The sequence below is a fragment of the Strigops habroptila genome, chromosome Z, assembly GCF_004027225.2.
Source record: "Strigops habroptila isolate Jane chromosome Z, bStrHab1.2.pri, whole genome shotgun sequence".
NCBI lineage: Eukaryota > Metazoa > Chordata > Aves > Psittaciformes > Psittacidae > Strigops > Strigops habroptila.
In genome coordinates, this window is record NC_044302.2 from 8859582 (window position 1) to 8874636 (window position 15055).

A 15055-nucleotide genomic window follows, 5' to 3' on the forward strand; every position below is an offset into this window, starting at 1 on the left:
TACTGGCCAAGCCGAACCTGGCTTCACTTACAGAGCTGATGTGTTTACATCTTAAGGGAATATTGATCTACTGCAAATAATCTTTTTTTGTTTCAGGCAAGCTGCAACTCCAGAGGAGAGAGACAGGACAGCAAAACCCTTTGCCGGTGCTTATGAAAAACATCAGAACAGAATAATAATGCTTGGAAAACTTGCAAAGTGAATCCAGAACTTGACAACAAATGTAATACAGAGGGGAAGCTCACACATGAAGAATGCAATTTATAGGTGGCACCTGTTCTTAAGGGAGCTTGAGCAATATGTGGCACAACTAACCCTTTAAATTACCATTGCTGTTTATTTGTTTGCAAAGGACTTCAGAGGCTGGAAAAGAAAGGGGAGACACTAAAGGATAAATTCACTGAAAAGCATCTTCTCCTCTCGCTGGAAAAGAACTCAGAACAGGTGTTGTCAGCCTGTTACTGTTGCTATCAGCCTGTATCAAAAGCAGCTGGCACTGCTCCCATCATGCAAAAATTCCAATCAGATTTCTCAGTATATTCTAATTACTGTAGTGACACTTCTTGTGGGCCTAAATGACTACCTTATCATGGCAGACAGGTCTGCCTTCTAGTTAGGGTTTATTGGCTCTCGAATTTCTGTTGCCTCTAATTGCACATATATCTTACCAAACAAATTTAGAAGTCCACATTTATTCTTCACCACCTCATGCTTTAATCCTCTGCACGTTAAAGGTTACGCTGTCATCTCTCACCTACGTTGTGCTTCTGTCCACGCCAGCTTCACCTCAAGAAAACAAACTTGGCTTTTCCTTTCTGCACACACTATCACTTTGCCAAGGGATACACCCAAGTAACAGCTTGTTCTGTGGGCTGTGCTGGTGGTACCTGTGTACAGGTACTTACCAGGAGCTCTAGCACGGAAATATCGCTTCTAAAAGTCATGTTTCTTTGCTGTTGTGCCCCATATGAATTAGAAGGTTTTTCATATAAAACAGCTAAAGACTGAACATGCTTTTCCATCCTGGAGGTTTTAATTTCATTCATACCTATCAAAAGCAACTGGCAATCACTTTGCAGAGATGCTGCCAGGAGCTAAGTGTGGCAGTTAATTGATGCATGTTACTTCACCCACAAACACTGAACATATCACTTATTTCCCTGATCTGGACCTGTTTTTAACAAGCTGGAAAACAATACAAACTTCTCTTTTGATTTCAGCAGATACTGGATCATATTCCCAAAATGCATATTATTACTACTGAGAAACAAGCATTTATATAGAGCAAGGTATGCATAAAAATGAACTACATTTTGCTTTCACAAGCATAGTGGTCAAGATTAAATGAATAAGTGAATAAACTATTAAAAGTGGGATTGTATTGCTGTAATTTCCATTCCTCATTTTGCTGTGCCACAGTTGAAATTTGCTTTTTACCTTTCCAAATTAATCCCTGTGTACCTCTGTGCTCACATGGTTTGATCGATGCAGAACTGCTCTCTGCAACAGTACCTGACTTAACACAAACATCCTTTTCACACTGTGAACCTGAAATCTGGAACTTTTTCTCCTTGCATGGTCATGACAAGCTCTGGTAGACAATGTACCTCAAGCTTTAGCTGAGCTCAGTTTCATGAAGTTAACCATGTGTGCTTATTTTGGTAAGTACAAATTCAGTTAAATTCTGTTAGTGTGAAGCTGAGTTTCAGGATGCTCAAAAGTTACCACAAAGACACTACAGAATTATGGGAGTTTCAGAACTGCAGCTGTGCAGCAAGAAAACACACACAAAAAAATCCTTTTAAAAAAAATCTGAGAGCAGCAGGATCATTGATTTTTGTCCTCCATAAATAGAGCACTTTTCCAGAGTATGAAACCTCTAGTTGCAAATTCCAGTAACTTAAACATGAGAATGACTATAAGCTAACATAAAGGTCGAATCGTTGTCATCATCCAAGCTGAGAAAACTGCAAAACCTGAGAAAACAATATGAGGGGTTTATAAATTTATCTCACAAATATAACCTACATTATTATGTTTACAGGGAAAAAAATTTGCTCACACTCTGATTTGAAAGTTTACCTTGCTCCTTCAGTTAATTCTCTGTTACAGAATTAAACATTCACACTTAAAAAACCCAAACAAAAACTGGTATGTTGCACATCCTTCCTTGTAACTAGGGATACAAGTAAATCTACAATCATAACGTATGATCAGTTGTGAAAGTGAAGAACTTACCTTGTGGACCACAGATGGAGAAAATATTAATTGCTTTATTATAATTTACACAGTCAGAAGATTATATCCCTTTTCTCGCTTTTTATTCTCTAACCGTTCCATCACAACATTTACAATATTTTCTGCTTATGCTGTTTGTGTCATTGAGTGTTGTCTCTCTATGAATGGTTTTCTGTATGTTCAGCTGCTCCCTTTCATCTCACACTGACTTAATGACAGCCCCAACACTAATGTTACTGTTGAGCTCATTGACCAATGATTTTACCATGAATCATGATGTAAGTTGAAACAAGTAGATGGTGCAGGCCATATCCTATATACCACCAGACCTGCACAATAAAATGATATAGAAATATAGGAGGTATCCTGCAGCTTCTGTGTTCTGGGATCATGAAACCATGAGTTCATCTAATTACTACTACTATTTGAGATAGAGAGGCAGAAGAAAGGAACTGCAGATATTTTAAAACATGTATTATAAGTTGCAGTTGAGTCACTAAATTTAGGCTTCAAGTTTCTTGGTTAATAGTAATCTCAGTGCTGATCATGACCCACATTGCTGTTATTTAGGACTGTTACGGTTTTTCTCCCATGCCAGTTTTTAATTTATTTGTGGTATTGATGGCCAAGCAACTACAGCTGTAACTGTGGGAAGTGCCATGTGTACACTTCAACTGAGGGACCTAAGACACCTTTCCAGAACAAAGTTAACCAGCCCTGGCTTTATCCTGACTGCTGAAATCAGACCCAGGGCACATCACTCTGGCCCAGCTGCCTCAGGCAGATGAGGAGGGGCTCTAACAGATCCTTTCATTGGGATGACTGGCAGCCAGAACCATAACATGCGTTTTAGAGCACAAATTTAGGCACAAATATTAAGCGACAAATAGATTTTTTAATCAATACTCTGTCAATTAAGAGTAAGATTAAATTAAAAAATGAGTGCTATCAAGCATATTACAGCTTGGAAGAAAGACAGTTTTTGATAGCAGAAGTCGGACTATGCTTCTGTCTATTATCAACTCTATTTTTAGATGTCCAGACTGAATTTTATTGAAGCTATCTAAGCTCTCCAAGTAAAGAATTCAGAGGAGGTGTTTTATAGATTCATACACAAAAGTACAATTGCTGCACTGGAGCACGACTTTTTTTATTTTTTTAGGTTTTTTTCATCTTTAGGCTTACCCAGCTCTTTAAATCATTCCAGGCTGGCTTCTCTTCGATTGTTGCTCATTTTGACGTTGCCCCTGAATTGAACACTGGATTCTGGTGATCATCAGCACGCAGTGCTATTGTTATACACTGGGGCAGAGACAGGACATCCTGCTGGAGGGAAGGCCATGGCAGTTACACTCACTGATCCCAAACGTAACCACCTGCACATAGAACACACAACAGCCTGAGGGAAAAAAATAAAAAGACACCTTTAGGCACATAAAGAAATGATGTCTATAAAACTACCATGTTACAGGAGAGGCCAATGGTTTAAATGATTGCATTACACAAGGAACAAACAGGGCCATCTCTTCTGCATACAAGCACTTTTCATTTGCAGCTTTAGCATGACTTTTTTTTTTTTAAATACTGCTTTGGCCAATTAAACAGCTGCTTTTGTCCATTCCCCCCCCTCCCCCCCCAAGTTGACTACATTTTATACACACCATGGCTTTTATGTGATTGCATAAGGCTTTTTCTTTCTAATTTATTTTGCTACCTATGTGGGTAAAATTAATAGTAAATGCTGACTTATTTCAAAAACTTTATTAAGCCTTTGGGGAAACTTCAATGTGCTCATATGGAGGGGCAATATAAAATTTATCCACTGTATCATGACACAGAAATTACAATTCTAAGCTAGAAATAACTGGCATTCCAGAAAAAGGAGAAGGAACATTTAAGGAGTTAATAATGAACCACTTGTCTTCATTTTCAGATCCTTTAATCCTGCTATTGTGCAGTTTTCACACAGTGCTAAATTGAATTACTGCATCATTTTGTACAATTCCGTCGTACAGTTGACCCAGTTTATAGCAGGTTTGAATGCATTATCATTGCTTAAGGTTCAAAGATGCTGCAGTCTATTGCATTACAAGTCAATCAGCACAGAAGAATTTTGATGTAATTTTGCTTTTGGATATAGAAGAACAGATATCCAAATAAAGGATGGTATTTCATTTTGTCATAACAGTGTCACATAATACAGCATGCCTTTTTTATACATATATAGTCTCATTTTATTTCTTTATCTGTTTCTGGTCCTAATAAAGTGAATCCTCAGTTTATGCCTTCCAATGTTTTTATTAACTTGTGCAGGAAGAAAATTGAAAAAAGTTCTAATGTACAGCTTTTTACTATTGTGTAGCAGATGATCTGTTTAGTTGGATACCACTAAAAAACCCTAAGATGAATGCAGTGTTCCTAAACTTCTAAACTATGTCACTTTCAAAATACTCCAAGTGAGAAATTCTGTATCAGAAATCTTCCTGTTCTGAAGGGCAGTGCTTTGTGCAGCTGTTTAGCACATAAACATGGTGCTCAGTTTAAATACATTTTAAGCAATGTGTTTTAGGTAGAGCATTTCATTCTCTCAAGGTCATTCTTTATGCTTCAGGTGTTAATTTGTGTTGTTCTTGAAGTATTCTTATTATTGATAGTACAGTCCTTGGTATATGTTATATTGAAATATTGCTAATGTATGAACTGTAACATTACATTTTTAATCTAATCAATCAAATGGCATGCATATGCAGTAGGTACTTGGCTTTTACTAAGATTAATTACCATGTGCCATGAAAACGAACTCTGTAAGGTGAAATATTGCACGCACACAGACGCAATGGGAAGAAAAGAAAAGAAAGCAAATTGTGCAAAGGGATGAGCACTGTAATACGTTAATGACTACTTCTGTCACTCAAAACATATGCATAGCCTTTAAGACAACACAAAACAAAGATTAAACGCATGTTAAATCAACTATCTATTAAAGCATTTAGAGCTTTTCTCCAGATTCTACAGGAAAATTATGCAATCTGTTGCAAAACTAAACACTTGTCTCCCAGATGGTGCTCAGAGTCTGTCTGAGCAAACACCCCTTCCATGCTCTGTGTGACAAATTGTGCATATTTTTTGTTCACTATGCTTCATTTTATGCATTTGAGGACATTTACACTGAACACGCTATGCAGAGATGACTACATTTGCATTGTAAAACCCAGTGATGGTGTATTTACATACCTGATTGCAGTCATGAAGTGGAAGATACTTCATCATGGAAAATGGCAGTGCCTCCCCTTTCACTGGCTGGAAGTTACAAACTTCTTAGGCTTACTGGTGATACTGATCTGGGTTGTAATTCTCACAGGCCATTGGTAGTTGTCCATTAAATAATAAGTTGCTAATTGCTTTTTTTGAACTGTACTGCAAAGTTAAGCTCCTATGACAGTGTTTTGAGGGGCTTTTTCACCATACCAAATAATAGCTATGATTGAAGTAGGAATAAGATTAAAGCTGCTCTAATACTTTTATAATGTTATTAAAAGGTACATTATTCATGCACTAGAAACACAGGGATTACCCTTCTGGCTGAGGCTGTGGTCTAACTAAAAACCTAGGAAAAGACACTAAAGCATGAGAAAGTCATTTGCAATTGATGAGGCTGCTATTCAGGTTTTGTGTTCTTGCCACACTTTTTTTAGTATTTCATCTGCCTTGGTTTCTGCCTATGGAATGGAGATTACAGTAGTGCCTTATTTCACAAGAGTGAAGATCGGTATGCTGCTGTTACCGAACTGCTTAAATATGTGGTAGGGGACTAAACATGTACCAGAGATTAGCACACATTCCTTTGGGAGAGAAGTCCAGTCTGATTATCATTTTAAACAGTTTCCCCAAGCTTACCCTGCAGACATAGCTAAGTAGTTCTCCTTTGGAGATTTAGTCAGCTATCTGGTTTACAAACCCCCCAAAATATAGGAATATTATCATTAGACGTCACATGTAAGTCTTCATGTTTGAAAAAGCAAAGGCACTCACATGCATAAACTGAAATCAAAGCTTAAGCAATGAGGGACCTTGAAATAGAATTTCTTGATTATATTTCAGAAGTACTCTGTAATATGCAAAAAATATACTTTTGCCTTGTTCTTTGTTTTAGCTCCTGTCATAGAAGAAAGTGAAAGGAGAACTAAAAATTTAAAGTAATGTAATATCATTTCAGTTCATTTCTGTAACTTTTTAATAGAGAAGTAATTGTCTCCATTAATCAACGTAACTTTTGTTAAATCCATAGGGCTTTAGAGATACTGTAGTATAACTTACATATTTTTGAAGGATAAAAATGACAAAGTTCAAAAGTTTGAAACTAGATATATAATGCAGCAAAACTGCAGAAGAATTTAGCTGTCCAGTCCTCCAAAGCATAATTTTTCAGTCATCAAAATGTCAAGGGAGACATCCAAAATGCCAGACAGTAAAACTCCATATGATGCATCAGAGCAGGGTCAACTTGAATGTTAGATGAGGGCTTTGTCCAGTCAGATCTGAGTATCATTAAGGACAGTTATTCCACAATCTCTGGACAACCTGGTCTACTGCTTTAACCACCTGCACTATGGGAAACCTTCCTTTGTATCTATGGAATTTCTCTTGCTAAATCTTGTATCTCTTGCTTCTTGCCCTTTTGCTGTACAATTTGAGAAGAATATGAATCCATCTTCTCTATAGCTCACCTTTAGGTATTTGAAGACAGTGGTTTGATCCACCCTTAGCCTTCTCCACAGTGAACAAACTACTTCTCTTCATCCTGTCCTTAAATGTCAGGAGCCCCAGTTCCCAAACCATGTTGCAGCTTTCTCTTAGACTTGCTGCAGTGTTCTCCCTCTTGCCTGTGGGGTGCAAAAGTGGACACAACCTTCTCAGTGCTGCTCCCTTAGCACTGAGCAGTGAAGCATAACTGCTGCCCTGACTAGTTCCTAGCAGCAGCACTGTGCTCCCAAGTGCACCCCAGAAGCTGTCAGCTGTCGATGCCACAATGACACAGTGCTGACACATATTCACTTTGTTGTCCACCACGACCGCAACTCCTTTTCTGCAGAGCCACTTTCAAGCTAGTCAGCCCCTCATCTCTATCACTGATTGCTCTGTTCCAAGCTCACAATTACACTTTTGCTCACTTGTTTTTTTTGTCACTCTCCAGCCTGGAAACATCTCTCTCAACGACACCTGAACCCCCTCTGAACCCCCTCCCACAGGTTGCATATAAACTGGTCCATCCAATTGGGTGTTCCCCGTGAACTTGCTGAGGATGCATTCCATGCCATTGTGCAGGTTGCTCATAAAAATAGCAAACGAGTATTTGCAATTTGCTATAGCCCTGGTATCAACCTCCAGCATACATCACTTACCACTGCCTGGTACTTGGACTTTGAACCACTGACACACCCACTCAGAGCTACTGTCTCTTTGAAGCCAGCAGTGCAGTCAGCTTTCACCCTTGTAGCTGTCCTATCCAGTTCATAACTTCTCACATTAGCTACAAAGATAGTAAAGGACACTTCTGGAAACTTAGCTGAAGTCTAGGCTCAGAGGCAACCACTGCTCTACCCTGAGCTACAAGGCCAGCCACTTCACTGTAAGACACAATCAGGTTGGTCATGCGTGGCTGGGCACTGGTAAATCCATATCAGCTGATACCCATCACCTTCTTGTCCTTCAGATGCCAGGAAATGGTTCATACCTTGCTCAGGACTGAACTGGGGCTTTATGAGCAGCAATTCCTAAGACCCTCCTCGTCTTTACCGAAGACAGCCGTTAACATTTGTGTTGTGTAGTCCCCAATTATCACGGCTTTTCAAAGATGACAGCAACCTTCCAATGACATCAGCATCTTTGGATGCATCTTGTCCAGTGGCCATGGACTTGGAGGTTTTCGAAAGGAGACTGGACAAGGCCCTGAGCAATCTGCTCCCATTGCCCTCACTTTGAGGGGTGGAGGTCAGACTAGGGGCTCCAAAGGCTCCCTTCAACCTCCGCTATTCTGTGATTTTGTATTATGTCCAGCTTACTTAAGTAGTCCTTAGCTTTCTATTAAATCCACACTGCGCTTGTGTAAGTACACTTTGCATTGCAATGCAGATTGTCCAGTTTCCTGAATAGAGCAGTCTAACACTCCATAATCTCTGCAATATGATATGCCTGCTTTAAATTTATGAAGCTGTAAACCAATTTCCTGTTCTAATAAACACCTCTTTTTTCATTCCTATTTATCCTCCTTCTAAAATTACTGCACTGCCTTGCTCTCTTTCTCTTGTCCTTGTCTCATACGATGGACAGAGATGGGGGGGGGAGGAAAAAACCCACAACAAAAACCCCAGCAGCTCATAGAAAAAAATGATACTTGGGAAGAATCCAAGATCAGCAGACCAGCAAGCTCACTCATTGTTCTTTATTGTGTTGGCTCTCTCCCAGCCCCTCTAGGTTCCTCTTTCTTTCCAAACTGCTTTCTGCATTCTCACATATGTTACAGAAAGCACTATGATTTCAGAGAAGCGCTTTAATGTTGTAACAGCTTGATCTGCAGAAGAAGTTGTCCAGTTTTTAAAGGAGATGAGCGAAGCTTGTTGCTCTGTCTCCCCTTAATGCATGTGTGTAAACCTGATTATTCCTAGCAGAAGATCCATATGTGTACAGTATCACAGGAGGAGAAATGGATGCCTTTGCATATAATTAGTGGGCATAATTATCTGTAAAACTGTTTGGTTTTGGATTGCTCTGGCAGTACAATAAATATTTCAAATCCAGCACACATCAGACCTGCCAACATCTTTACAGTGAGAAGCACAATAGTTCAGCATTGCATTTTGTCACAAAAATGATCCATTTTTCTAATGTAGCAGAAAGACAGTAGGGTAATGGTATAAAAAGGCATTGATGAGAATGACTGTATCTGTATTTTTAATAGATTCTTCCCAAATGCAATAAATTTTGAAAATTACTGATAAGAATGTGCATAGTTACTAGAATACTTTAACCCTTCTGATCTATGGATCTACAGGTTGGAAACAAGTTCATAACTGAAGAGCTTAAGCCATAAGCATAATTAATGCAATAATTATTGGTACAATTCTCCAAGTTTAAAACAAAAAGGCCAAGCTCTATCTCTGACATTAAGCTATACACACACCTACCTCATGTCCCGCTTTGCACAGCACTACTTGCTGTGTACCATCCAACAGAAACAAGCAGGCACAGAGGCTGGCACAGACGGTGCTCTGTCAGGGCTTCCACTCCTGCCACTGGATGTGGCACCAATGTACAAGGACATTTTTAAGGGGAAGCTGCAATCAGTCCCCAGCTGCTCAGGTCCACTCGTCAAGCTGGAATGATGGGGAAAGCACAGGAAACATTAGCTCAGTTGTGAGAGCAGCATCAGAGAATCCTCATGCTGTTCAAAGGGAGGCTAAACTGTCTCTTGCTGCTGCTTTACCTGCTTCTACCCGATTCCTAAAGCATTTCCATTTTTTCAGTAAGGTTTTGTGGAAATCGCATTTCAGAGCTAGAAAAGGGCCTGGGAATCACAGACTTACACCTGAGCGTCTCTCGTCAGAGAACTGTAAGCGACCAACAAATGCAGGTCAGGCCCCTGCGGTGATCTGGGTACCATTTAAGACATGTTTTTTTTCTTACAACATGTGATAATGACAGCAAAGTCAGTAGTAATGGGGCAGAGGGAGAGGGGGGGAAGGGGAAGAGCAGCCTCACAGTAATTTTGACTGGGAAAGCCTGTTATGTTTGGATTATTCACTGAACTTTCAGTCTGGGACAGGCTCTGAGGGAATGCAAACCTATGCTGTGGCATGAATATGCAGAACCATGGATTTTTCAAGACTAGCTATTCTTGTCCTTTCTGCTTTCATAGTTAATCTGAAGGAAACTGGTCATTCAAACTAACTACGTAGTCCAAGAGATGACTCGAGTGTTTAGAGAGATGGAAACATGTACATTCAAAAATACAGGAAAAATCTGAATCTTCAAACTTTTCTGGATATTGTATTTCAAATGATTAAACTTTTTTTTTTTCTTCTTATTGATAATATTGTTCACACATGCAAACATGGTTACACTGCATGTGTTGCAAGACGCATCTTCAAGTGAAGAGGGAAGGTTGTTAGCAAACCCCGACTGTGGTCAGCAAATCCAGCACTGCAGTCCAGGGACTATGAATGAGAAAAAAAGAATTCAGACTGAGACAGGGCTGATCTAGACCAGCTCCAAGCAGAGACAAACCACCTCAGCTGAGCATATCACTATGACAGCTAAATAAGTCATGTTTAGAACTCCTGTATATTCCAGCTACCTCCATGCTTACTCTCTTAAGTTTTTCACCTGTAGATGCATGAAGCTTTCATAGAGAAATGTATTTAAATTCTCTTTTTGGCTCCTGCTTTTCATTGCTTTTACTGCATCCCTAATAACAACCACCATCAGATAAAGTTGCTCATTTGACTGTCAGTCAGTGCTCCGTAGGGCTGGAAATGTGCGGGGTTTGGATGCAGTCTGCCTTTCAGTGCCAAAAAGTGCCTGTCACCATTATTAATTAAGTATGATATTTACTCTCTTCACTGGTTCTAGCCATGCCCACCATGATCTCTGTGGCATATAAATACTGCAGTTTACAGATGGGTGAAAAACAGATTTAAAGATTTATGTCGGTTACAGTAGCTCAGTGAAAATTCTGGCTTTTGGGCGTTTGTTTTGGGATTGCTTATTTGTTCTGTGACAGAGAAAATCTGTCTGCTGACCAGTTATGATACACGGTTAGAGCTGTGCAAATAAGTCTAGCAAAAATGAGTATCAGTTAACCTGGCACATTCTCCAAGCTGTGGTCAGGTGTTCCTGTGGCAGGTGACTGAAATGGAAACTTTAGTCACCTCTTATTTTGTCTTCGTTTCTTACTAATGTTGTAATAACTTGGTTACACAAATTTATAAACTTACATACATGCATATATGAAATACGGTGGAAGGAAGAGATATCTGTAAAAGTAAACCATCAACATGTTGTCTTGCTAGTGAAGTGGATCAGAATTTGCCATGCCTTTGAGTGGTGTGAATTACAAAGAGGCCACAATGTGCTTGGAATTCCACAGCCAGTTTGCTGACTAAAGTTAAAGAGAAAATAAAATGTGAAGCAAGTAGCCTAAGGGACTTTCAAAAAGGAGGGATTTGTAAAGCGTGATTGCTAGTACACATAGCTACATGTGATGAACCTAGTTTTATGTCTCTATTTACATATTAATTGTAATTCATGTATGGCATAATTAAAGAGGCCCAATAAAGGGTTTTACCCAAACATCAGTTGCATAAACAGTAAGCTGAAGACTACTGAGGATTTGCACTGGGTTCACTTATAAATGCTGTGATGGCTCTGATGCTTGCGGGTTGTGACAGGCAACTTTCTTGGTTAAGGACTCTCACTACAGCTTTTGGAAGATTCATTTACAGAGATTTATTAACTAGAAATTCCAATTTAAATGAGCACAAATGAGCAAAAAATTACCAACCTAGAATACCACATTATTATTACTATTCTTGCTACTTCTGTAATTGCTATCAAGCATACGTAATGTCTACAAATATGTCTCCTGAAAAGCTAGCTGTATAAAAAAAGACAAGCATGTAATGAAAGGAAAGGGTGACAAAGAGACACAGACCATCGCTCATAGAAGCTGTTAGGAATATGTTGTATTTCCACAGATCAAAACTGTATTTCTTACCTAGTCATTAATAGTCACAGAAGAAATGGCTAAGATTTGAAGGACAAAGGACATAGAGAAGGCAAAAAAAAGCACTTAAGAAAGAGGTGAATGGCATGGTCAGTGGGGCAGACAATGTGGTATGTGTCAGGCAGAAAAGCCACGTTAAGACACCAAAGAGGACATGAAAAGACTGAACTCTACTATAGCACCATCATGCAATTCACAGATGATAGCAATCGCGTCCATGCTACAAGAAACTGCCAGAACCCGGCAGTGCTGATCCCACATACATTTGCACACACCCATGCCCCTTTACGTTTCATATGGAATTTACTCTGGCTATTTCTAATTTGATCCTTAAAAAAATGATGGGTCCATTCTTAGGGAAATGTCTCACCTCTTTCTGTAGTCCATCCACTTCAGACACTTATCCTAGACTGGACTAGAATAAAATATAACAGAATGATCATGCTGTGGATATGATCTATTTATCTTAGCAATAAATGAAGGCATCTTTTCTGTCCATCAATTTAAGAGGCTACTATAGTTTATGATAGTCAGTATGAATTCCCCTAACTAGTATTCCAAAAATGTGTTTAGAATCAGTTCCACATGCAAAATCAAACCTCAATGCTCTGGGAAGGGATAAGGTTAGCAGAACCATGAGTACTCCATGAGCTGCTATGGCCTTTTCCCACTCTCAACTCACTCCATGTTTCAGGATGTCATCTGGGATACTACACTTCCACCTTTTTTTTCCACCTGCTCCCATGTCATGATCTTTCCCTAGATGTACACATTTTGATGTCTTTCTTGGTCCTTTAGTCAATGAGACATTACGTGATTCTAAATGTTAGTCTCTTTCTCGCACTCACACGCTGTTGCACACCAACCATCCACGGGTTGTTGTCAGTTCCTGGTTCAGCAGTAATAAATATAAAATAGAAATGTTGTTATTATTTACAAAATCAACAATATGTATACAAGATACTGTGTGTATAAACAGATGGATCTATGTTATATCCAGAGGTGGTATAAATTCAAATCTTCCTTATCTGTGGGTTTTGGATTTTTGTTGGGTTTTTTGTGGGGTTTTTTTAGCAAAAAAGACTGAGCTACATATAATAATATACTACTAGTATAGTAACAAAGGTTCAATAATTAATATAAGAAATCTGTTCAGAAGCATACAATGATTTACATTCAAGCCCTGAATATTTAAAAATTAATAGAAAATATTAGCATGTTAATAATTGAAATCACAGGAATGTATAATGAGATTGCACTTACTGCAGTATATTAACCATTATCTGCAGCTTGACAGGAAAATGTTTAACCTCAGAATAAATAGGATGTGCATTCTATAAGCCCCTAAGGCTTTGTTACTATTAAGCCAGCATGATCCTTGAAAACACGTACATGTGTACATCTTGTGGAATCAGAAGTACAACATGTATTCTCACAGCATTTTTCTTTGTCTGAGAATAGTCCTTTTATCCGTAAATCGGGGAGGGAAAAATGAAAGCACTGAGGAGTGACTTCACTACAAAAAAATGCAGTAAAATTAGCACTATGTGAGTGTCATTTTTCTCAATTTTTCACTGTTTTCCATACTGTTTCCTTTATCTCTCAAGAATTTTTGGTGTATCATCAGCTCAGCAAGCTGGCAGCGGCAGCAACATGATGAATTTTTTTGGTCAAATGGTTTATGACTTCACACCTATACTGAGAGCTTTAACCTCCATCCATATTTATATTTGTCCTCTATTTCTTCAATTCAAATGTCCTTTCAGGGAAGATTGGTTTCATACAGAGAGAAGATAAACATCAGAACCCTTACCTCACATGCAATAAATTCATCATATTTATTTGTCCCCAATACTGGTGAGTTAGAGAGAAAAAAAATCTCAGATTCTAATACCTAAATTTAATTCAAATTCTTCTTAGAGTAAAACTATAAAAAGGAGCGGGGTGGGGGGAAGAAAGGGATGCTTTTTTTTTTCCTTCCAGTCTGTATGATATTCAGAGCTAAAAACATTAGAATATTCATATTAGATAGGTTACTAAATTGCTGTGGCCCAGAATCATGAGAAGATGTCTGACAGCATGATTATAAAGGGACTGCTGCACCTGTGCAGCAGACAACTGGTGCTACTATTGTTAGAACAAGGAATCTAGCAAAAAAAGAAAGTAACCCACATTTTTAGGTATAGACCCTGTCCAGTCATGAACACAATGGGTTTGGAGCTTCTGTTTATTGTGGCAAACTGCATGAGGCGAGGTGGACTGCAGAAAAGCCTTGAACAATTGGTGAAGATGCATAAATTACTGTGAAATGCAAGTCTAAAGGAATTGGCATTCAGGAAGGCCAGACAGCAAAGACAGTCCATTATCCCTCTAACCACACAACTGACTCAGACACAACTGCTTGATCAATCTGGAGGCAGATGCTATTGCTAGAAAACTATTTTAACAGCTTGGCATCTGGGTGCTGTGACTGCTCAAAGAAAGGGAACTGCTGCAATCTGATGAGGTGAACCTCAGCCTGCTGTGGACTTCAGATTTTAATTAAATATGCTGTCTTCATAGGGAAAAGCAGGTAAAGGAACAAATGTGATTGGAAAATGTAAGTTATGTTTTTCAATTAAAAAGAAGTTGTGTGGCATAGAAAGCTAACAGTGTAGTGAGTTTTGCCCATTAATCCCTAGCAGAAGTTTTAGAAGAAAGGCTGCACTGATAGTGGTTTACAAAGGTATTGAGCACTAAGCCCTGATTCAGCCAAGAATTTCTCAAGCCTATGAGCTCAAAGAAGTCCTGCAGCCACTCCTACGCCTGGAATCAGAGACTGCAACTGTACCTCACATTAAGAATATTAAGTAATAATAATAATGTCATGTTATGTGCCTTATTTTATTAATTTGTTCTCTTCTTTCCCATGCACAGCAATGACTGCACATGTTTTACAAGCTCTGAGCAAAATCCATATGGGGAAATATGGGTCAAAATTGTTTTATACACAAGTGGTATAAGTCCTTTATAAGTTCAGTATGGATTTATTTGAGT